General features: G+C 37.5%; 1 protein-coding gene across 3 annotated transcripts in view; it reads left to right on the forward strand.

The window, feature by feature from the left end:
* The window catches only part of lrrc7 (leucine rich repeat containing 7), a 308,839-nt gene that overhangs the window by 104,304 nt on the left and 181,959 nt on the right, over positions 1-22,576 (forward strand). The window lies entirely within an intron of this gene.

The following is a 22,576-nucleotide window of genomic DNA, read 5'->3' on the forward strand; positions in this document are numbered from 1 at the left end:
AATATGGAAGTCGGTGCCGTCACAGCATAGCATTAACTGTAAACTTAAGGGATGGGGGAAAGTTAAATGTTAAATGTTCTAGTTGTTCATTAGAGCATGTGGTGGCTCTTATGTAGTCATTGATACAGTATATCACTTGTAGAAGTCCGGACCAGCTATGTGCATGGTCACACTGTTCCCTACCCCTTCTTACTATCACTTTTGGTAACTATCTGCCAATTTACCTCTCTTCCTCACACCTGAAGAAGGTTTTGCAGCCAAAATGTTGTGTTTCTTTTCTTTACCTTTCAGCAGGTACCTGTTCCTTTGCAACCCACGCATGCTGATGCAGCTGCCTACGTGATTTTTTTATATAAATTTGGCTATTAAATTAACATCAGATTTTTCCATCCACTAGGGGTAGAATCAATGTATTCTGGTAATTACCTTTAATATGTTTTAATCAAATAAAGAAAACTGAGTAGATTTTCAGTATACTACCTGGAACAAGAGGCAAAAGGGTCTTTTGTTACAATAAATCTGTATTCCTTTTATTTTCTTTTGGTGGTCCCAAAAGAAACAGGAAACAGTTTGGAAGATGTGACAAGAACAATTTCTTAGCCTTAATACTGTAAAACATTTCAAAATGTTGTGTTGCTATCCTATATTTATGCATTTAGTTTACTTCTGAAAGGGAAATTTGCCATGTTAGCCTTTGTACTAGGGTATTCTAATAGGACACACATTTCAAAATACTCCTTTTCCTTTTCCTTTTCCTGCTTATGTTAAACTGGTATTAGTTTGTCATGGCAACAGTCCTAATCACAGTTGGAACATTAGTTTATCTCATGCATCACTAAGATGTGCTGTTAGATCCTTTATTGTGCCAAACACCACTAATTTTACAGATCTCCTGGAAAGGGAGGATTTGGTATTGAAATCTTGAGAACATGACAGTGGGTGAATTGACTTATGGATGGAAGTGAACACTATCCCGGCATTGAGCTCTTAGCTTGCAATAGCTGTGTGTTGTTTTTACTTTACCTAACACCTTTTATCTACAGAGAGTAGAGTGTTTGTGTGATAAATGCAAAGAAATAATCTGAAAGTTGGGGATTTGTTTGCTTATTTCTTGTTTTGCAATGTGTTAGTTCCTTAATTGCATAATTCCTGAGTGAATTTGAGTGTCTAATCAAATTATTCCAGTTTTGCTGCAGACGTCCTAGGCTTTTCATATAGGAGATAAGAAAAAGCAAAAAAAGGTTTTGCTGTGCATAAGAAGCTGATCAGCACTGTTTTATAATTTCATGGTGATGGAAATTAATGGCTCAGAAGTGTGTTGTTGAGATGTTAAAAGGACATGAAATCCTGAACCAGATGAATTGTGAAAATAACAGTGAAAAAGGACATTGACCCTTTTGAAGATTTACTATTTTAATGAATTAGGAAAATCTGAAGATAGGGTTCCCGTCATTGTAACAGTTACACCCAAACCACATATCTCAAAGTAAGCTACGCTGATCATGGGTTTTGTGAATTTAATGAAAACATGGAGAACTTAGTTAATATTCTCTCAAAGCAAGTCCCACCCATGTATGGCTTTACACATAGTCCTTTATACGACCTGCAAAATCAATTCAGTAATTTATAGTGTATTTCACAAGTAAATTTACTGACCTGAATGATAAGAGCATGTATTATTTTTCTTCGATCTTGTCAAGAGGGTTATTTCTTGCAATTCAAGACTTGACTTGAACGAATTGTTCAGGTATGTACTCTGTACGGTAGAATGAGAAACTGATTATTGGATCTTGGCACCCTTCAGTCTCTATATCTGCACAGAAAGTATTTGCATTCACCTAATGATAATTAAAAATCGTTTAAAAGAAACTCTGCAGCCACGATGAAGTGAGACTTTTCCCTCCCCAATGCGAGTATCCTGCAGAGGTAGCTAAACTGCTGATGAAAGGTGCAACATACAGTAACTGCTTGGCAAGCAAATTGTATTTGAGACAGGAACTGTATTGCTTAAATGATACCAAACCCAAAGACACAATTCCTGCCAAGATGATAAACATACATTTGATATACAAAAAAACATGTTACAGTACTTAGATATTTCACAAAGGTAGTGCAATAAGTAGATAGTAATTTATAAGGTTTGGTGTCCTGTAAAGGATGTTTTTGTCCTAAAAATGGTGAATATTGTGGTATTGCTACTAATCAGTTCAGTGTTTTTGCTAAAAATGTCTTTCTGTGAACAATCTGAAGAATAACCATGCTTGTACCTTTTAAAAAAAACAAAACCCTGCACAAGGAAACAGAATAAATAAGAGCCATTTCATCGGGCGTAAGACCATATGTAGTTAAATAATTCAGTGAAACAGCTTTGATCATAGAATGATGGAATTATTGTTTTTATGAAAACAGATAAACTGTATATCAGAGTTTGTTTCTATTGGGCTATTCTGTAACAGTATTAAGTGCTAAAACACTAAAGAAAAGATGAATAAAACAAAAATGATCTAGTATAGTTATTGCTGTGAGGCACAGTCCTGTTTATTGCACATAAGTCATTTTAAATGAGTGAAAACATTTTTGAATTAAATAAAGCCTTAAGTACTGCTTTCAATAAAATAATGTACAAAGATGTTAATCAAGTCTTAGAATGTACTGTAATAAGCATTTGGTTTGAAAAATGTGCATCACTCTCTTAGGTACTGTCAATTGTACAGAACATCACTTTTATTCAGTTATAATAGAACCTTTGAAAAAATGTGCACATAATTTTTTATAGCACAATAGTTATTCCTGCTGTCTAAGTGCATTGGCTGTTTAGCTAATACATTTGAATGAAAAACTGACCTTAAACTGCAGTCTCTAAAGAGAGTCGGTAGTGTGGAGTGGTGTGAGTTATCTGGGTTTTAGACTATGATTATAGGATCCTGTCCTGGAAGGGAGATTGCTGTTGTACCCAAATAACTTCAATCAGTTAAGTTTCTCCAGTAAAATGCATTGCCGTATCAGTCTGTTACATTGGATAAAATTGTCGTCAAACATAATAATCATAAACTTTTTTATTTATTTAATTTAATACAACAAATATTTTTGGGGGCTACAAATTGTTCACAAATACTTCTACAGTGAAAAACATGCTTAGTGATATCTTTGTGATGTTTTTAGTAGGACATATCGAAAGCCTGACAGTGTGTATCTTATATTTTGTTTTATAACTGACTCTTATCAGGCTGACCAGAATAATAAAAGAAGCCATTTTTATTTATTTATTACATAGCAGTTGTAGCCTGATAAGAGAGAGTTTGTTTTCATTTTGATTTCCCTTCATGTTACAATCTAACAAGCAGAGTGGAGGGCTCTCATCTGTATCTGTTGGGATATGCCAGGTTCAGTCCAGAGGCTGTGCACCTACAGTACGTCAATGTGTCACTTGTGTTCTTCTTGTGTTTTAAATCTTTCTGGTCATACATTTGCTGAGATAATGATGTTTCTCGGTATCCTGTAAATCACAGTTGTTAAATAAATGCAGAAGAAGTATATTTTCAAAGTGCAGGTAACACTCCATGTCCTTTGGATTTGATTTCTTCTCAGTAGGGTAAGAAAAACATGCATTGCCAGACTTTGAACTTGACAAAATCAATTGTAATTGTCTCAATAGGAGTCAAAGTACTTAAGTTGAAGAAATGCTTGATGCAGTAATTTATTTTAAAAGACCTTTCATCCATGTATTCATGATTGTTCCCATAGCATTAAGCATTATCATATTCTTCATCCTAGAAGACTTTTGTCCAAGCTGTCTTAAATACACAAGCAATTTGAAGCACCAAGCTAACAATTAAAAGGCGAGCACAAGTTGGAAGAACCAGGCAAATAGAAACAGAGTGGAGAGGAAGTGTGAATGAAGGTAGCCTGGTGGCCTGCACTCTGTCCAAAGTGAACAGGAGCAACTACTGTAGTAAACCTTACTGCCAACCAGACACGCATGCTGAGGACCACAGGTGAAAGGTCACAGGTGATGTCTACAAAGATGTGTATTGAGCAGTCTTTTAAGTTTGCTTCTGCCTGAATACTAATTTAGGGCCTTTGCACACCTGAGTCTGAGACTATATACTGTACTGTATGTGTCTGTTGTCTACAAAGCATATTTCAAGTTGATGGCTCATTGGATGCTTTAAAACACCACTTTAAATATAAGGTGGTGTTTTAAAACATGACTAAATGAACTTGTTTGATAAATTAAAGACCCTGATGCCAAAATACAGTTTAGATTGAAGTGAAATTAAGCATTCATCTGCTTAGTGCTTTCTTTCTTACTTCTACAGTTAAACTTGATATGAAGAATGTTTTTAACCGGTGTCATGCAAATTACTCTCTTTTACATATTCCATGTATGCTCATTTTTCTTTGCTCAAAGATCTGCTAACAAGGTCACAACCTGTCATAAAGGCTGGGAAAAGCTGTTAAATGAATGTTCCTGATCTAATTGTTGATCTAAATAAATTCACAAAATAAAAAATCTATAAGAGAATGCATTCATTTTGCTTTCTTGAGTGCATACCTTTTTCAAACCAGTCATTTTCTATTGTTGAAAGTGCTGACATACTTTGATAAGGGAGAAAACATAGAAAAAATACATAATTATAAGCAATAGTAAATTCTATATACAGTATGTCACTATCTACTATTTGTGCCTAGTGCTAGGGCAACAGCATGTACAGTAGTATATTTTTGTCACTGATCGTATATTCTTTCTTTGCATTATCGTATAGCTTTTTATGTTTTGCTGCTCATAACATTAGCTGTAACACAGCTATGTTAAGCAGAAACTGGAAATACAAGAATCTACAGTACAGTATACTGTATGCCTTCACAGCTTATGATCATTAGTCAACAGAGTTTTAATTACACAAATCGGCTCCAATCTGCCTGTTTTTTTATTTCAAAACTGACAAGTCACTCTTGTGCAGCAGTTACAGACAATGTACAGGGTAAATTAGGAAGTGAAAATATTTATTTTCTAATTTTGTGCATAACAGTTACATTGGAATTGGATGCAGGATCAAGATCAGCGTGGAAGTAAGGTCAACACTGTTCTCATTCAGTGGGCCAATGTAATGAAATCCATTTTTCCAGTGCATACTTGGCAAAAGAAGCAACAACTGGACTGCTGTCTTACTAAACTTAAATTCTTTTTCAATATAAGTTTCGTGCTTGCTATTAGTCTGTTACCAAAATAGTCTTCGGCTCAGAGTCTGAAATATGCCATATTATTCTCTTATTGTGAACTTATCATTAGTATGTTGGAAATTAATTTATTGAATATAATAGATTTATGAATTAGACCCAAGAAATATCAATTTCCGAGTACAATACCAAAACTGTACACTTTTAGACGCGAAATCCACTAATTCCATGACAAGGAAAATGAAAGAAAGCAGTTACCTTGATATGAGAGTTATTATCATTAAATTACTGTAGGCTAAGCTGGAAAGACAAGGTATTGCATTGTTAATGAGTGCATCTTTCTGTTTTTCGGGAGTTGAATATACAAGAGGGGACCCACTTTATCCATCAATGAAGTGCAGCACCCACTTTCGTGATACAAGGTTGCCATTCTCTGCCAGTAGCCCCACTGCACAGCGGATCAGGGTGAGAAGTGAGAGATTGCTTCAAATGAATTTTTAGTGGGTTATTTCCAGTAGGTGGACCACAATTTGCAAACCAAAAGGGACAGTTAGCCATGACACTAGGGTTAGGACCCCTAGTCTTAACTGTGTTATGAGATCTTTAATGACCAAGGGATGGAGCAACTTCCCAGTACTGACAATGCCCAGCCTTGTTCAGCTCCTGAAATCTGATGTGAGAGCTTTGCAGTAGCAGAGAAGAGGCACCTATCAGGCCATTTTTATTTATTACATAGCAGTAATAGCTCGATTAGAAAGAAGATCTTGTTTTCATTTTGTTCTCCCTTCATGTCACAATCTAACAAGCTGAGTAGAGGGCTCTTATCTGTATCTGTTGAGATATACAGAGACTGTACACGTACGTCAGTTTGTCTCTTGTCTTCTAAATCTTACAGTTAATACATACTGTACACTCAAATAGTGATGTTTAAAAACATAAAAAATTTTTTTCTCATAATAGATCAGTTTTTAAACTTCATAGTGCAAGTAACACTGAAAACTTCCCTGTGCTTTGCTTTGGATTTCTTTTCAGGAGAGCAAGGAAAAAGAGCCAGACTCTGAACTTGACTTAATAAATTTGCAGTTCTTGATCTTCCAATTTTGATACCTTCTTGTGTAGAAATTGTAAAAGGTGTCCCTGTGAAATAGTATAAAAAATCATTGTAATCCTGTTTGTCAAGTACATCAAATTAAGACATTTGTTCCTAAAACAATATGATATACTGTAAAGACCTATGGTCCAATAAGTGATTCACTGAGGAGTTCTACAGCTTTGCATGTTTTATTAATGAAATCAAAATCCAAAATGTTTAAGTAATGTACTTGTGAACAGCAGGACTTGATAACAGTATAGTCTATTGCTGAGATAACGGAGTCATCAGGAGCTCAGGTAGGAATGAAAACACGTGGCTCTCCAGAATCAGTGGTGAGGAATACCAGTCGAGGATCCAAGGCATTCTGTATGTCTGATCACAAGTGTCAAAGCTGCTGTAGTATTTTCTTAAGTCGAGCAAAAGTTTTTTTTTCAGGTGATTCTTAGTGACAAGAAAAACCCTTGAATTGAGAGTAAAAGGATATGTGTTTATACAAGTATCAAGATGGTCTCCTTCAAAACTGAGTCCATGTCAGTTTTCAAGACTAACTTTTAAGCCTTCAAATGAACATAACAGTTCTAAGTGTGAGAGGTAGCCATTTGGGCGGTCTAGCTTGTATGGTAATGTACAGTAGTTAGTAGCTAATTTAGCTATTGGCTCATCCAAGCATTATGTAAAAGAAACAAGGGTATAAACTTCAGCAGCTTGGCTGAGTAACTTGTTTCATACTCCTACTACCCTTTGTATGAACAAATGCCTCTTGTTTTCATTTCTGTATGCACTTCCATATAATTTCCATTTGTGTGCATGTTTTATGCTTCCATGCTGTTGCTGAAGAATTCTATTGAGTTGACTTTGTCACTGCCTTTGAGGCACAATTTTTAACAGTTCAGTGTAGGATATTCCCTTAAGCCTGACTTTTAAACAACAGTGTGTTATGACATAATATTATTGTTTGTTATATTATCATCTTTTGACTGTATTTTGTGATTTTAATGCTTCTATTTTATCTTCTTTGTGTTGTTGTGCACATTTCAATGCTGTAAGTAAGCACTGATATGTACAGTATTATTATGAAAAATGAAAGATTCAGGATGACGATGATATTGATCATAACCATCCGATACCCGAAAGCTGCTTGCAAGCTGGTAAGGGTTGAGGCAACCCACAGACTGTCCCAAAAGTACAGGTCACAAGGGGAGACCACAGTCCATCGCAAGTTGCATAAGCAAGCACAGCCAATTTAAGCTCTTTGAGAAGCCACCCTTAAAGGTACAACTTAAAATAACGTTTATTATTAGTAGTAGTAGTAGTATTAGTATTATTATTTAGAGACAACACAGACAGCATGTCTTTGGAAGGTAAAAGTAATCTTGGACAATAGGAAAAAAGTGAAGTCAACCTGGGGAGAACGTGCAAATTCCATAAGAAGGTGCCCTAGTCTGTAAGGTGCCCCTAGAATGTAAAGTCCCTGATGAACTCTGACCCATTTGACATTGGATGCAAATTTATTTAGCTCTCTTTAAAGACAGGATGGTCTTCACCAGCTTTTCTGTAGCTTCAATCCTCTTTTCTGTGGACACGTGGCTTCTTTTGACAGCCCTGCGCCGTTAGTGTTCAATTCAAAAACCATTCTGAGGGAGTCGACTCACAATGGCAGTACTAAAGTTAAGCCATTGCTGTGACATTTAGTCTCAGCATGTCTCCGAAGTGACAGTGGCACTCATTGCATTGTTACTAGCAAGTAAAAGAATAAAGGTTGTAGGTAGATTCTGAAATGCCATATTCTAAAAACAGAATCAAAGAATTGTGATGTTGTATGCTGGCGTGACTTTGTCACATCATTTGTTTCTGTCAAACAAAGGTTGAAGGCTAAATATTTTCCGGATGTACGTTCTTGCAAAATCCATTTAAAAAGGTAGCACTGTTTATGAAAAGCAAAATATAAGAGAGAAAATAATCGCCAAGGAATAACCCAAGCCTTCCTCCATGGTGCTACCTGTATGTGTGTGTTGTCAGACAGATGAGGGTTTATGGGAGAAGATTTTGCTATTAGCTTGAAGATGTATATAAACTACACTCCTCCTGAAAGAATTTTAAAGTTGGAACGTAAATATATAGGATCTTATGCTAATCCAGCGTAATCACAGTTTTTTGCCATTAGTAGTCTGAAACATTTTTGGCAAGTGGACCTAGACACAAATTTAATGTTACTAGGTCTAGTATTACACGAAATGCAAAATGTGTTCTTTTTGATAAATATCTTATTTAATTCAATATCTAGATTTCTAGATAGATTACAAAGCTTTATGTTAATATCAGAGTTTCTCAACGGGCCCAACTACCGCAAATGGAGCCAGAAACTCATAGTTTGCAGATAGCGCGCATTTCATTTTTACTGCAGATTGTCCGAATCAATTAGGTTATGTGTCAGCTTGTGTAACATTCCAGAGAACACTTTTCATAGCGGGGATTCTGAAAGCACATTCACACTCTAACTGCATCCTGTCAGTGTACATGCCAGGTTTCTCACTTTAAAGTAAAGACCAAGTATTGAAAACTCCTTTTGCAATACAGTGAGCTCAGTTGTGTGATCCTGCCTAATGTGGTTGGTTTAAAGAATATCAGAGAGTTGACAGATTTCTTATTTTGCACTTTCAATTTTAATAAAAGACCTTGCTGCAATTAAAAAACAACAACATTTGTCTTCATATGAGAATCAGTCAAGCTGTCATGTTTTCAACATAAGGATCTTAGCCTTCTTTTAGGTGAGTGAGGGTAGGAAGGAATGGAAATAATAATGATGCCTGTTTTATGCTTTTGTCATCACTAGCCTTGCAATGTTTATTTAACATAAAGCTTTTGGGTTTCCAGAGTAGCTTTCCTTGATTGTAGCATATGCTCTATAGCCTCAATTTGGCGATCTTTCAATTGAAACTTGCAGCATTTCATGGCATCCTTGATCCACTTCAAATAAAAGCTAAATTATTGTTTGGATGATGGCACTGAGAGCCAAAATCCATTCTGAAAAGCTTGGCTGGTTCCAAGAGCCAAGTACCTTTGTGAGCAACAGAGCAGCAGTAAAGCACAAGACATTTCCCTCTGCAGCATATGAGCAGGCAAGAAGAGGACCTGCATTTAATTGGGCTGAGTTAAAAAAAGGCTAAAACAATAAGACATAAAAATCTATGGTGTGGTGCCTGTGTATTGTCAATTATTTTAGTTTATGAGAAGCATAGCTATTGAGTACCTACACATTTAACTCTCTTGACAGTGCAGGGTGAAATTTATGTCCTGCCCTGTGGCATAAGTGCTAGTGGGAATTTTAATAGTCATGAATGAGTTCTGTGGGGAGGCAGGGAGACAGCCTTAGAGCTTTTCATGGGGAGCACTATACAAAATCTGAGTTGGCTCTAAACTAGCCAAGGTCAAAGAGGCACTGTGTAATGCTTTTGCAGATTGACTTCTGGTGCTCTGCCATCTCATTGAATCTCTCTCAGATGTACTGGGAATCTGCTTTTGACTTCCCCCCCAGGAGGAGGACATTCAGCTGCACAGCTGGCAGCTGGCCGTATGACTTCAGTCATCACTCTTAAGGTGCTTGGCCTCAGGATCTCACCTGGCATTCAAGGTTATAAGAAGAAATTTATCATCTTCTATACCAAGTGTTCCCTGTTTAACCCCTGATTTCCTTCTGTGCATTTATGAGCTTTTTACAGATCACCTCTGTAGTCTATACTTGCCCTTTGTGAAAATAAGTTTTGCTTGGCTTGAAAACATTCTGCAGTATTTAGTCACTACATGTCTGCCATTTAACTACATAATTACTGTCAAATATAAATAAGACATTATGCAACTGAGCCATTATGCACAAATGCTATGTGTGATGTTTTTTCATGGTTGTATTTGTACTCTTTCAGTTTAAATAAGAAACAAATCTGTTGAATGATGTAGTTTTAGTTATCTGGTTCAAATGAATGCCTTTGACTGTAGACCAAATATAATCTGTAGAAAAAACATAAACTGTAGTTTGAGTAGAGAGAGTAATGGGAATCTGCTTTGAATAGCACAATAACTTCACCTTTGTAAAATTCAGTGTACTGAGAATGATTCTCAGTTTTGTTCTCAGGCCATGACTGTCAATAAACGACGCTCATACAGTATGTGGTGAATGAGTAAAACAATTATCTTTCTTTAGCAGATAAAAATGACATGTTCCATTGCAGAGACAACCTTAGGTATCTTTGTTTTTGTGCCTCGTGGTTTTCTTAACTTAATTTTAAACCTTAATGTGCAAGCTAGCTGCTGTGTGCAGAAAATTAAAATGTATTAATTTTATCTGTCTAGTTAAAACAAACAGAACACCAGTTCTGTATACAGAACTATTCTTATATAGTTCTTTACTCCTGCATACAGACATAAAGGAATGGCAGGAATAGATTTACTGTCAGTGCGGAAGGCTATGGTACAGAAACATTGAGACACTCTTGTTAAGGATGCTATGCTGTTATTAGACATTTATTTTTGCAGTGTAAGATTCAGGCTATGATTGCCTACCTTTGAAATCATTTCAAAGTATCAAATATTAATAAGCAATGGAGAACATGTTTTGAAATCCAGAGAATTGTGGCCAGGTGCAAGTGCACTTGTGTCGTGGGAAGCAAGGATGGAGAATATCTCTTATTTTACAACCCGTCACTTTTACTCAAGGACAGTCAGCTACAATGTAATACCTTCTTTAATAGCCCTGGTCATCATATGAAATGTCATTTCAATGTTCAGTCAACACAGACGTTTTCAGCAGCACCACTGAGCTTTTAATCAATAACCCCTGTCAAAGAATTTCTTAACTGCACAGGTTCTACAGATCCCCCTACATTTGCTAAGAGGAATGAGTCAGGTGTAATTTAGTGCTTTTTTTTTCTTTGGACGTTTATTTATTTTTGTGTGAAACGCTAATCCGTAATGGCAGAAACATTCAAAATGAAAGTAGCCGGAATCCAGAACAGATGATCCTCTCCTGACACACATGCGTCTTCTTGTCAAAGTGTCGGGTAAATGACAACATGTTATTTACTCCCACGAGCCTGTTAAGCTCCTAGAATCCAGGGTGAGTAATCCCTCTTGTGTCATTTTAATGACTTATGGCTTTACAAACGGAGACCTCATTTGTGAAAAACAGTGTCAGTGTGGCTGTGGCTGCCAGGGGGGATGGAAAAGCAGTTTGTTTAGAGATGACCTGACCTATCAAGAAAAACATACAACTGTAAGATGGCTGTTCAAGCAGTTATGCACTTCCATTTGCTAGTACAGTACTGTAGGTTAAGGATCCCAAAGGCTCACCCAAGTTCCTCTAGAATGTCCATAATAATTCAGCATCCATTGCGTGACCTGGCAATTTGTTCTGTGCTCCCATTGTTTTAAGTATCTTTATGGTTTGTCTTCTGAAGGACCATAAGCGAAGAATTGTAAAGTTGGATTCCTCCAGTTGTTCCTTCAAAGCAGCTGGTTACTCTTAATCATGCTGATTCCCATTTTCTGATATGTCTTGGATAAAACCTTATACACTTGTGTGTTCTTTAAATGGTGAATCAATCTACAGTGTACTGTACAGTATGTACAGTCCCCACAATCACTTACTCTTTGAAATCCATAAAAGATGTGTATCTCTGTCTTATTCTGTTTTCAAGTGATCAGTGCTTCTACTGTATCTATTTCACATCTAGAGCTATGTGCAGTGGGTTTACCATAAATGAAATCCTGCTTTACACAGTTACCATGGAGATGTGGTTTCAAGTCATCACTATAATCCAAGGAATTAGGGCAGTCTTCTCTTTTTTTGGACAAATACTTACAAACTTCTAGTTCAACATACATGCCAGATATTTCCAATCAAATGATGAGCACTCACATCACCATCTGTTTCTATGCATTTCTGATGGCATTTCCAATATTTTAAAAGCGAACATGCAGCTACAGTTTGCAATCTGTATGTAGCTTTGGGTAAAGTACTTTCTGTAAACGTCTGTGCCTTAATATTCAATCAAAGAAGTGTTTTATTTTTCACTCACTCAAACAAGATTTTCACTACCCTAATCGCTTTTAATGTGTGTGTGTATGTGGGAGAGACTGACGAAAATAGTTATATCAATATACATTGAGAAACAATGATAAAACCATATTAATTTCTGATTGAATAAGTAAGCATGGAAAGAAACAATTTTGAAATAATGTGCCAATCACGCTCTATTATGCAATCATCATTCTAATTAAGATTCACCTTGACATAGTTAATAGTGACTTAGTTGCTCTTAAAAATGCCATAACTCTAAAGGTTCCGTGTACCTCAGCAAAATAATGTTTTTCTCTACCTCGATTAATTATTTTAATAACTGACATAAACTTGTCCCTTTTCTCTATATTGGACTACTGCTGCACACTTCTTACTGGCTCTTTTAAGCATCAACAAACTTCAAATCATTCAAAACCCAACTACCTAACCATATCCCAGCCCCATGTTAATATCACTCCTGTTCTAGCCTCCCTTTATTGACTCCTGGTCATATAGCCAGCAGCAATATCACCCTGCAACTCACAACTGGCAACCCACTGAAGCTAAGCAGGTGTGAGCCTTGTCAGTACCTTAATGAGAAACCTCCAAGGAAAAACTAAGGTTGCTGCTAGAAGTGGTGTTAGTGGGGCCAGCAGGGGGCGCTCACCCTGCCCATTTGGGTCCTAATGCCCCAGTATAGTGTTGGGGCCACTATACTGTAAAAAGGTGCTGTCCTTCGGATGAGACGTAAAACTGACTCGGGGTCCTGACTGTCTGTGGTCATTAAAAATCCCAGGGCTTTTCTTAAAAACTGTAGGGGTGTAACCCCGGCGTCCTGGCCAAATTTCCCTTTGGCCTTTACCACTCATGGCCTCCTAATAATCCCAATCTATAAATTAGCTTCATCACTCTGTTCTCCTCCCCACTAATAGCTGATGTGTAGTGAGCATTCTGGCACACTGTGGCTGCTGATGCATCATCCAGGTGGGTCTGCACATTGGTGGTGGTGGAGGGGAGTCCCCATTACCTGTAAAGCTTTGAGTGGAGTGTCCAGAAAAGCAGTATATAAGCGTTAGTAATTATTATTAATTATATTGAACTAACTTAATCAATCTTCTGACCTACAAATCATTTCATAACAGGGCTCCCTTATATCCCAAAGACAGCATTTGACAGCTCCACTGGTTTGTGGTGTGTCCCTATGACAATATGCCAAATATACAGTATCCTTATTGTGGAACATTAAACCTTAGAATATTCATATGTCCCTGTCTTTCTTCAAAAGGCATTCCTGCAGGCTTATATTTTGTAACTTGTAATGCAGAACCACTGTCTATGTTCTGTTTCATTTTCTTTTTGTGTATAAAATATGGATTTGTACCTCCATTGTAAAGTACGTGGAGGAAAGACACTATTTAAGAAGTGGAAGGTGTACGGCACCACCCATACCTTGCCTAGATTAGGCCGTCCATCAAAGCTGGATGACCGAGCAAGAAGGAGACTGATCAGAGTGGCTACCAAGAGGCTGATGGCAACTTTGAACGAGCTACAGGCCTCTATGGTCATTGTATGCGTGTGACAACAATATCACATCACTGTATGGGAGGGTGGCAAGAAAAAAAGCCACTCCTTAAAAAAAGCCACATCAAGTCTTATTTCGCTACAAAGCACCTTAAAGATTCTATGGTCAGATGAGACTAAAATTGAAGTTTTGGCCAGAATGCAAAACAGTACATCTGTCAAAAACCCAATACATCTTACCATCCAATGAACACCATTCGTACAGTAAAGCATGGTTGTGGCAGAATTCTGTTGTGAGTATCTTTCTCTTCAGCTGGGACTGTGGCACTTTTCAGGATAGAAGGGAAGATGGATGGTGCAAAACACAGGCAAATTCTTGAAGAAATCCCGCAGTCCTCAGCCAGGAAGTTGGAAATGGGAAGATGGTTCATCTTTCAACATGACAATGACCCAAAGCACACCGCCAAAGCAACCATACAGTGGCTGAAGGACAGGAAGGTGAATGTCCTTGAGTGGCCCAGTCAGAGCCCCGACCTAAATCCCATCAAAAATCTCTGGAATGACTTGAAGAGGGCAATCCATCAATGGTCGCCAATCAGTTTGACTGAGCTTGAACAATTCTTTAAGCAGGAATAGGCAAATATTCCTCTATCCAGGTGTGCAAAGTTGGTAGAGATGTATCCAAACAGACTCAAGGCTGTAATTCAAGCAAAAGGTGCTTCCACCAAGTATTAACTCAGGGGGGGTGTTCTCTTATCCAACCCAGTTATTCTACTTTTTTATTTTTATTTTCAGACATTTTGCTTTCTTTTTTCACTTGGATGTTGCAAGGCACAATTTGTAAATAAAACTGGGAAAAGTCTATTTTGCTTTAGAGCAACAAAAGGTGAACATTTTGAAAGGGGATGGTGACTTTCTATACCCACTGTACCTATGGAGTTGTGCTTACTGCATATAACCAACAGACAATCCGCCAGTGAACTGTAATTGGAATGCTGCGACAATGCATACATATATTGCTCTTAAACACTAGGTCCATGCTTACTTTTGTGCTGCTTGGAATGAGAAACATAATTGTGATGGGTTTTCAGAACTGTTAATCAAAATGCCCACTGAAATTCTTCACAAGAAGATCTTGGTGTGGTGTTAAATAGAATCCTGTTGCACTGTGCTGAGTGTACAGTTATACTATTTTCCTGAGCACGATGTTTCCTTGTAATGAAAGGTTGAATCATATGGTCAACCTTGTATACTAGTCTGGCACCTCCCACACAACCGCTCACAGTGGGCTAAGCATTGGAGTGATTTTCTGTAAATCTGGTATTAGTATTTTTTAAAACATCCATGCTATGTAAGCTCTTAAATTAACTGAGATAATATATCAAATAAAACAGATAAAATATTACTTTCTAAAGTTGGAGTATTATATCCCAATTAGAATGTTTCAGTAATGTTAATGTTTCAGTAATGTTTCGCTCCAGATTCCTGTCACTGTGGCCTGTCCTATTTGGGTTTCTTGGTACTTGAAACTTATCTGTTCACAGATGTCATGTCTGTGTCAAACAAAAGACATCCATTCATTCATCTGTTTTCTAATTGCTTATTCCAATTCAGTGTCACAGGGCAGCCAGAGCCTACTCCAACAAGCAATGAGATACATCCTGGATAGGAAACCAGTCCATCACAGGGCACACACAGACACAAACACACACCCACACCAGGGCCAATTTATACATCAGGAAATATATACTGGTAGGTATGGGAGGAACCCAGGGCGCCTGGAGGAAACCCAAGTGAATATGGGGAGACATGCAAAAGCCATGTAGATAACATCTTAGGAATTGAACCTAGCACTCCAGCACTGTGAGGCAGCCACTAATCACTAACCACTGCACCACCATGCTGCCCTAAAACAGACATGAGCTAGACAAATACATTTGACATCAGCATGGTTGATCAACCGGGGCTCTACTGTGAAAGTCACAGGATAGTTGCATGTGAGGCCATTGTGATGGATTAAATGCTATACACCTGCCGAACATGCTTTGTACCAGGTTGCAAATGCTGCCTTGTGAGATTCTGGTCCATTCCTCTCAAAGAGTCTGAACAAGCATGTGCCTCTTTACTGGTTTTTGAGTTGTGTATGCTAAATGTTTGAGTTCTCCTCAAAAATGTCTAGTGGGTCTCTAGTCTGGTGAGTATGGCAAACTAGAATAACTGTCACATTCTCATCTGTTAAGAAATAATTATGTGTGTGTGGTCCTGTAGACATCTTGTCAGAATCAGCTCACAAGAAAGACAGAAAGTGAGGCCCTATGACTTGCTCATTGATGTAGAACCATGCGCATCACCATCAATCACTACAAGAGGAGTTCAGTAGCAGCTATGCTCCTGCCTTGACCATCCTACTTGTCTCCCCACTGATCTGTGAGGTGTCAAGACTTATAACCTCCCACATAGTGGCCTGTCATTGATGAAGTATGCTTGGATGTAAGGTCTTGAGGTTATAGATTGCAGGCTACAAAACACCAGACAGCAAGTGACAATGTGCTGGCTTAGTTCTGCCTCCAATATCAAGAGAACATCTTCATGTTCTTGGTATAAGTGAGGGTTGTTGGTCCCTTTGTGTATTATGTTATTGATTTTTACCAGGCTTGGCATTCAACAAATGAAATTTCTTCATCACCTTTAATCACCTTAATTGACTTTCTCAGTCATTATGTAATTTGAATCATGGTCAGTCAAGAATATTTAATTCAACAAAGTGACACTTAAAACATTTAACTTATACAGTATCTGTATTTTATATTTCTAAAACCATACTTGCAAAAAATAAAGAACTTTTATTAGTCTCACATAAATCTTGTAATGAAATCCTAAACAACAATGACAAACTGAAAATAATTACTCTTATCTCAAATGTGCTTTGGTTTCTTAGCATAGTTTAAATATTGTGTACAGTATGAATAGGGCATTAATAAGTGGGAATATAGCAAATTCATGTACTGAGTGAGAAATAATGAAAACATCAGTATTTTCAACACTTGATAAAATAACTTTGTACTTTGGGGGTATCGGTGATTCAGAGTTTGCTAATGTAAGGAGAAAAAACTAAGTTTCTTGCTAGCTCTTCCTAAGCATTAGCATTGCAAATCTTGGGTTCATTCACACACTTAATCCAATGTTAAAAGTATCAGATTGGGTAATAATTAACCCCACCATCAAAAGCTTATAGTAACTTCAGTAACATCACCTCCATTAGCTTAATGAGTCATAACTCGTGTTATTTTGCAAGATCCAGTCAAGAATTTTTACCTTTGTGCTTTTGCTTGGACTGTCACTAAGATGATGTTGAGAACTGTGCAGTCCATGGTTATTGCCCAGAAGGAAACAATACTGCTAAAATATTTTAACACATCTATGAACACATTCAGATGGTAGCTCCTTGCAAGCCACCTTTTTGTATTTGTGCCCATAAGTGAATTATGCATGTAATGCCAGCAATGGCCATCCTAGCAATTTTTCAGAAATTATGTAATGAGCTTGGGCTGGAATTCATTAATGGTTGCTTATTAATCCGGTAGACCTATTATGAAAGATCTGTCCTTGAATTAAAATGATTTTTATGTTGTTTTGCATAATTAAGAATATTTTTATGCTATGTAAGGGTCGGTGAATTTTTCAGGGTACCCTATTAGGTATACAATTTCCCCTTAACATATTGGAAATTGTGGGGCCACCTGCACAATTTTTAAATTTCCAGTGCTTGAGAATTTGCTGTTGAATTATAGTGATACTGAAAGCATTGCACATGTACAGTGCATGGTACAGTTCATTTTGGAGTGCTTAGCAGAATGCTGCTCTTGATTCTCTTTGGAGCTACTGTAGTAATTCATCAGTTTCTACCGGCTTAGTTTACTGATGTAGAAACTTCAAAACATTTGTGTCTTCTTGTTGGGGGGGGGAGAACATTTCTGCAAAGTAAATAAGAAAGTGTTTCTTGTGTGAAAGATGCATTCTGGTAGTGCAGTGTGTTGCATCAGGATGCTCCAGGGCTCATTGTCTTCCAGCATTAAGACTCTTCACCAGGGGATCAGGAGTGAGTAGTGCGTGGGCTTAAACACAGAGACATGCAGTTCCAGGAAAGTGCATTGATGGCTTTATTATGCAATCCACAGTAACACAAATTATATATGTACGGACTTTCCTATTTTGCTAATTTTATGGAAATCTACATATACAGGTAGAGCCAAGCTACAGTAAATGGGTTACTGCTGCAAAATGTCTCTCTGGTATAGCATTTTATGCTGTGTGTAACAAGTAAATTAGCTTCATGCTCTACCTACAGCCTGCATCTGATCAAGGTTTCATTTGACTGTCTACTTCACTTCCCCGATAAAAGGGAAACGGAGCTTGTGATCCTTGAAGGTGGACTATCTTAAATGGCAATTAAGCATGCAATCATAAGAGCAGCATAGCTAGCAGATGAGCTTATTCATTTCTCTGGTATGTTTTGCACTTAACATTCATGAGAAATTGTATTGCACAAATTAGGTAATTTCTGTGATAGAGAGGGATAAGGGAGTGAACTACTGTAGTGTGTTTGGTCTTATTTATTACCTCAAACAACTATCTTCACTGAATTTTTAAAAGACCAATGAGATTCATATCCTTTAACGGATCAGTTTTAAACTTTTAATGCCACTATATTGGTTGTAGTAATGATTGATAACTCCCTAATATGATATTTTCATTCATCATAGTGCTACATTATATATACTATAAATCTTTGGAAGATATAGTTAAGGTTCCAAAAACAATTCAGTTGGCTATCCTCCCTGGAAATTTAAAGGTATTGACATCTTGTTTTTGTAGGGGGTCTAAGAATGGGGGGCTGTATATCAGCTGCTACAGGGACTGAACTTTCTTATTCAATGTGGTGCATATGTCTCTCAGTGTTATCTTAGTGCCAGCAAGGTTAATATAAGACTGTGATTACCCTGCTTTCCTCTTGTTTTAGGATTGTATGACTCATGTGACCGTGGGCATTAAAGAGAATTGTCCTGATTCTCTTAAGAGTGATAGAATATCACAACTGTTTTGACAAACATAAACTTCACATACTAAGATGTAGTTATAACTATACTTAATATCTTCTTTGCAAAATGGCACTGCATGGATAATTTTACTCTATGGTAATTCTGTAATCACTTCAAATTAGCTTAAGATTATTATTTTATTTTAATCCTTGTATGACTACTTATAAGTAATGCAATTGACCACAAAATTTGATTTATTGTATTAAGTGCAATTTTTTAAGGACATTAAAGGTCTGAATTTGATTAATGTAACATATTGAGGATTCATGTAATTTTACTTCATGTAAAAAGTAATGTAATTTTACTTAAAGAAAGAAATCTCTCCTTTCTGATCGTACTGTAATTGTTGAGAATATTGTACCACCTTTCCACAAAATAATTAATTTGGAATGGCCTTTTTAAAATAAACACACTGAGAGCCACAGTACATTACATACAGTATTTGGCCTGACTGCAACTCGACATTAATGCTGGAGAGCCATTAATCACTAAAACCAAGAGATAGTTGGTCACTGCTTGATAACAAATTATTCATAGTTACAGGCATTCCCTGTTATGCCCATGACCGTCATAATTCTTGATGATGGGTGAAATGGTTAGGTTTTCACTTTCAATTGAGATTGATAAGGAAATTACTTAGTGTTAGTGAAGGTTGTTCTGCTCTTGCCTTATTTGTTGCACGTTTCATAGATTTTTCTTTTGCCAGCAGCCATATCACTCTGCAACCCACTAAAGCTCTGCAGGTGTGAGCCTGGTCACTACCTGGATGTGAGACCTCCTGGGAAAGCTAAGGTTGCTGCTGGAATAGGTATTAGAGGGGCCAGTAGGGGGTGCCCACCCTGCGGTCTGTGTGGGTCCTAATGGTCAAGTATAGTGACAGGGATACGATACTGTAAAAAAGGCGCTGTCCTTTGGATGAGACATAAAAAACCGAGGTCCTGACTGGTCATTAAAAATCCCAGGGCATTTTTTGAAAAGAGTAGGGATGTTATCCTGGCATTCTGGCCAAATTTCCCTTTGGCCTTTACCAATCATGGCCTCTTTTCCTATCTATGAATTTGCTTTATCATTCTGTTCTCCTCCCCACCAATAGCTGGTGTGTGGTGAGCGTACTGGAGCACTGTGGCTGCTGTCGCATCATCGAGGTGGGTGCTCATTGGTGGTGGTGGAGGGGAGTCTCCATTATCTGTAAAGAGCTTTGAGTGGAGTGTCCAGAAAAGCACTATACCAGTGTAAGGAATTATTATTATTCTCCTCCAGCATCATTTTTCTACCCTTGAAAATAGATTCATAGAGATCCCTTTGGGAACCTAAAGCAGAGCAGCTTCTCAATTTAAAACATATGCTTTGATACATTTAGCTGATATGAGTCTTGTTCCTGGTGGTTTCTTGGTGATCTTCAGCGATTGTTATTCTATTAGCCTCAAGCAGGGGTTATAATTACTCTATGATATTGATAGGTCAGGAAGCATACAGTTCACCTGGACCAGGAATTGATTTCAGTTTATGCTTATGACCCTAAAAAATGTATAGATTTATAAACTCAATTTTTCTGGTGCATGTTGCCGATGTTAGAATTTGTGCTAATGTGATTAACTTTAGGTCATTTACTGTACGTGAAAACCTTGTATTAGTGTTACCTAAAAAAGTAGCCATGCCATGACAATGGCCTATGCAACATGTTGTTTGGAAATAAACAAAATTTTAAATTTGGTACTTGGACATTGCAGAATTTGCCATTTGCAAGTCTTATACAGTATGTTAAAATGCTGTAAGTCATCAAATGCTCCATAGTATATCAACTAATCTACTATGAGTTGTAGATTTCTTTGATTTGTCCTTATTTTTCTGTTCTGTGTCCCAGCTTGTATCATTGTTTATTCTCATTAGGATATCAAGATCTGTAGTCATCAGAGAAAGAATTGTACTTTTTTCCCTAAATTAATCATGAATTTAGATTGAGATACTGCAGATCCCTACTACAGAGCCCATGTGTGCTGTAAGCATTCAGTTTATTTAGAAATGTATACAGTAGTTCAATCTAAATAATGCACCTTGTGGAATGAATGCAAGTGGATCTCTTTTCAGATTATGTTGTAAATGTTTTTAGGGTTTACTTAACAACTAATAATAATAATTGCTTACACTTATATAGCGCTTTTCTGGACACTCAAGTCAAAGCGCTTTACAGGTAATGGGGACTCCCCTCCACCACCACCAATGTGCAGCATCCACCTGGATGATGCGACGGCAGCCATTGTGCGCCAGAACGCTCACCACACATCAGCTATCAGTGGGGAGGAGAGCAGAGTAATGTAGCCAATTCATAGAGGGGGATTATTAGGAGGCCATGATTGGTAAGGGCCAATTGGAAATTTGGCCAGGACACTGGGGTTACACCCCTACTCTTTTCGAGAAGTGCCCTGGGATTTTTAATGACCACAGAGAGTCAGGACCTCAGTTTTATGTCTCATCCGAAGGACGGCGCCTGTTTACAGTATAGTGTCCCCGTCACTATACTGGGGCATTAGGACCCACATGGACCGCAGGGTGAGTGCCCCCTGCTGGCCCCACTAACACCTCTTCCAGCAGCAACCTTAGTTTTTCCCAGGAGGTCTCCCTCACACCTGCTTAGCTTCAGTGGGTTGCCGGTTGTGAGTTGCAGGGTGATATGGCTGCTGGATAACTAGTGGCTATATGTATTGTATCACTAAACATTAAATGTACTTGACCTAGATGCACAGGCTCAATATCAGTGGTTGAGAAAAATGTCTTGGATTTTCAAGTTAACTTTTAATTTCTCAGATACCCTTTCTGATGTTCAAGGAAATAATACATTTTATTAGATGACATGGTATATGTTTAAGAAAATGTTTCATATACTGTATGTATATATTCAGAAATGTAATTAGAATTACATTTACTAAAATATCATTTTGATACCTCATACAATGAATGACAACTCTTTACTTGGCCTGGCATGGGAAATTGTCTCTAAAGCATGATATAATAATAATTCCCCATTTTAATCAAGTTGTTTTGTTCAATAGGGTTAGATCCCTTCTAATAATCAAATTAAAATATTAAAAAACCTTCTTCCTGGTCCAATTCCCTGAAAGTGTGTTGCCTGTAAATTGTTGTGATTCAACTTCATACTTTATGATAATGGTAAACATTCAGATATTAAGCAAATAGTAAGCGCACTTCTTGGATGCTACAAAATAATAACATCCCAAGTACTGTCAGTAATTGCAGTGGGCAAATGGAATCTGTCGTGAAGCTTTAACAAGGTGCACACTCTATACTGTACATGCACTTCTGATAACACGTGTAAACGCTTAAACAACCAAGTGCCATGCACATAGAAACAATGAATGAATGTTGTGGATGATAGGAATATCTAGTTTCTTTCACCCAAAATCATTCAGAGAAAGCAACCTCATTTCTTTCACATTTGGTCCTGTATGTGGAGCGGAATAAATCTGTCATTTGTTTTATGCTGATAGCAGCACCTGTGCTGAGGGCCATGGTGCATCTGTGTGTTGTTAATTCTCTCAGAGATGAGGGCTCTGTGTCTCTGCAGTGGGGAGCAGAGACTGTTAGCATCCCTTTCGTAATGAATCATTAAGT

The sequence above is a fragment of the Lepisosteus platostomus genome, chromosome 11 (assembly GCF_059453375.1).
Source record: "Lepisosteus platostomus isolate fLepPlt1 chromosome 11, fLepPlt1.hap1, whole genome shotgun sequence".
NCBI classification, from domain to species: Eukaryota; Metazoa; Chordata; class Actinopteri; order Semionotiformes; family Lepisosteidae; genus Lepisosteus; species Lepisosteus platostomus.